Source organism: Ricinus communis, chromosome 1, assembly GCF_019578655.1.
Source record: "Ricinus communis isolate WT05 ecotype wild-type chromosome 1, ASM1957865v1, whole genome shotgun sequence".
In the NCBI taxonomy this organism is placed as follows: domain Eukaryota; kingdom Viridiplantae; phylum Streptophyta; class Magnoliopsida; order Malpighiales; family Euphorbiaceae; genus Ricinus; species Ricinus communis.
The window spans coordinates 31,104,561-31,108,552 of NC_063256.1; positions in this window are offsets into that span (position 1 = coordinate 31,104,561).

Consider the following 3,992-nt stretch of genomic DNA (forward strand, 5'->3'; position numbering starts at 1 on the left):
CTTATATAATTAAAAATTAATTGATTAATAAATATAGAGTAAATAATATTATATTTATATAATATCTTTTATAATTTTTACTAATTTATATAATTTTTTATTAAATTAAGTAATTTTTTAATTAATTGGTCAAAAATTTCTAGATAGTAAATAAATTTTAAATCTAGTATTATAGTATGTATACTATATTACTAGTATCAATATACTATGTGACATATTAATATATATAACTTATATTTTTTGTAGAGTATAAAGTATATTATAATATTATAGTTATTTTTAATATGTATTATTTTTTGTATTTCAATAACAATTGCTTGAATTATATAAATAATAAATATAAAATAATTTTTTATAGAGTATATGTATTATTTTTTTAATATATGTATTATTTATATAATATAAATAATTATTTATAAATATATGTAAAAAAATCGGTTTTACGGTTTGGTCCGGATCAATACAAGACGGATCGGTTATGATACGGTTACGGTACGGTTTTTACTAAAGAACCAGTACCATACTATAATAGTAAAAAAATTCAGATCGGTTCAATTCGGTTATAAAAATTTTCAGTTTTTTCGGTTCTGGTACTTTTCGGTATGGTTATTCGGTTCGGGCGGGAATCACCGAGATCCATGCTCAGCCCTAATGCTCAGAATTCAGATCCCTCTTCCCTATTAATGGCCTTTTTTTCTTTTTCAATACCTTGTTACCAATTATGGTGCATATGTTAAGTAATGGCATTTGTGGGAGCAAGTAATCTGTCATAATGTTGGTTGAAGTATGGAAGCATTCAAAACTTGATCAAATATTTTTGTACAGTAATTTCAATTCAACTAGAACTGATGATTTTATAGAGTTCAGAAGGATAAAGTGTCAATTTGCTAAAAGGTGACTAATTTATTTCAATTGAAATATTTAATAAGAATATTAATGGACCCTTAAATATTAAACTGTGTAAAAATAAATTCTTATTGACCTAAAGTAAAATTCTCTAATTGTAACATTAAAATAATAAAAATAATTAAATAAATATTATCAAATTTTTATAAGATTATATTTTAAGAAATTAAAGTAAAATCTTATGATCTAATAATATTTAATTTTAATTTGTAATAAAAATAATTATTAATAATTATTTCAATGTCGAAATCATGATCCGATGAGGATATTGGCTCAACTGAGGTTTTATACACAATCTATAATTATCCATCAGTACTTATCATAATTGATCAATTTTTGCTCTAAAATGTTTCTCTAAAGTTTGGTACTTAGAATAATTTAAAAAGTAAATTGAACTTTTTTATAGATTAAATACTTTAATAGGGGTGAATTAAGATCTACTTGGACTACTAACATGTGTGGTTGGCGTGTATTTAAAGAAAATTGAGTTTGACGATTTTTATCCATAATCAAAACAAAAAAAATCTCTGGCTCAACATACAATATTTTACTTCAACTAAAATATATAATTGTCTTTTCTAATATTAAAAAATTAATTTTTTTTATTTTTTTCTGTATTTTTATTTTACACACTCTCATAGTTTTAAATTTATAATTTTTACAATTTTGTTGGCTTTCGATTTTAATCTTTCAAAATTTTAAATTTCTGCAAATCATTATTTTCTAAACATATTCATATTCATTTAAAATGACATTTCAATATAATCACATAAACTATTTGCAAAAGCAGTGATAAAAATATTAAAGAACCTACAGTTTAAATTTTATGAAACTAAAGTTTATAACTGAAAAACCAACGTTTTATGTAAATTTTGTTATTGATGAATATATAATTTATTTTGTATGAAAAATATATTCCTTTAAAACATCTTATGTATGTATGATGAATTTCTTGATTATAACCTATGATTAATGAATTTTTGTTATATATTTGATGAACCTTAAGTGATACGTTAATGAACCTGTTGTTAGTAGATGATGAACTTATTGATTATAACTTATGAATAATAAATCTATACTATAAAACTATGTTATAAATTTGATGAACCTCAAGTAATACTTTAATGAACCTGATGTTTGTAGATAATAAACTCGTTTATTATAACTCATAAATACTAATTTATTTTTATGCATATATGGCATGTTCATCGCATAAATTTTTTTATATTTATCTGTTAATGATATAGGATTAGTTGTACTACAAAATGAACTTATTCTATTTCAAAAATAAATTTATTTTCAAAATTACGAACAATATGATGAATATATAGTTTATATATAATGAACCTCAAGTGATACTTTAATGAACATGTTGTTTGTAGATAATGAACATGTTCATTATTAACCCATAAATACTGATTTGTTTTCATGCACATGTGGAAATGTTCATTACGTAAATTTTTATATTTATTTATTAGTGATATAAGGTTCATTGTACTACAAAATAAACATATTCCATTTCAAAAATAAATTTATTTTCAAAACTACGAACAACGTGATGCACCTGTAGTTTATATATAATGAACCTCAAATGATAATTTATTGAACTTGTTGTTTGTAGATAATGATCTCGTACATTATATCCCATAAATATTAATTTATTTTTATGCACACATAACATGTTTATTATGTAAAAATTTTATATTCACCTGTTAGTGATATAACGTTCATTGTACTGTAAAATAAATCTATTTTCATTTTAAAAAATAAATTTTTCTTTCAAATTATAAACAACATGATGAATCCGTAGTTCATATATAATGAACCTCAATATGCTACAAAATGAATATATTCCATTTCAAGTAATACTGTTACCAAAATCATGAATAAAATGACGAACCTATTGTTCATATATAATGAACCTCAATTTGCTACAAAATATACATATTCAATTTCAAAAATATAACTGTTATCAAAATTATGAATAAAATGATGAATCTATAATTCATATATAATGAATCTTAATGTCCTATATAGTAAAACCTATTATTTTCTAGTAATGAAATTGTTATCATATTTTAAAGAAATGATTAAAACTTGTAAACTGTTATCATTGGAAATTAAAGATCCTAATCTAGAGGAAGAAACATGACCAAGATGTGAATGCCAAATGGAAGAGGTAACAACAGCAACAACGTTAGATGGCAGTTGAAGCGAAACAAGCTCAAACAATCGTCCAACTTTACGCCCTGTGCCAAGAACCTTCCCCGTCTGTGTATCCTATACAATACAACCACGACTCGAAAAAAAGCAGTATTGTAATAAATCAAATAAAACATGCAGAAATAATGAGATCTGAACCAAACCGAAGATAGAAAGTCTGATTTTGACAAAACAAACCTCAAAAAAAATAAAATTCAGAAGGGTCAAAAACCTTAGGAACAGTTCCGAGTTGAAAAAAAACTGACAAGAAAATGGATGAACCAGACTGACCAAAGTGAACTGGTTCAGTTAACTGGTTTGATTGAACCAGACATCTACAAACCAGGAATCAAAAACTGCAGGTAGCTGAATAAACGACAGAGTGAATATTGAACAGTCAAAACAACTTGTAACAGAGCGTTTGATGTCCGTTTGGACTGATCTTTGCAGCGTTGAATTCGTCACAGAGAGAAGAATCTTCCAGTGGTGATGGAAGTTAAATTCAATGACAGAATATTGAGAAACAGCGCAAGAAATAAAAATTGTGCTATTTACACAAAACCAAAAGAAAATAATACACAGAAAATATAACCACCCTTAAAAGGGAGGCTCTGATACCATGTAAAATAGAATAATAAGATTAAATTTATATTCTAAATTATATTTTACAATGAGAGTGCTAGTGTCTATTTATATACACATCTTTAGCTAAAATAGGAAAACTAAATTAGTGCCTAATTAGTGCCCAATTAGGCAATAGGAGAATAGTGCCTAATTAATACCTAATTAGATAATAGGACTGCCTAATTAGGCAATAGGAGAATATACTAGAATATTTGAGAATATACTATAATATACATATCATCAAGTTTAATTTGAAGGTC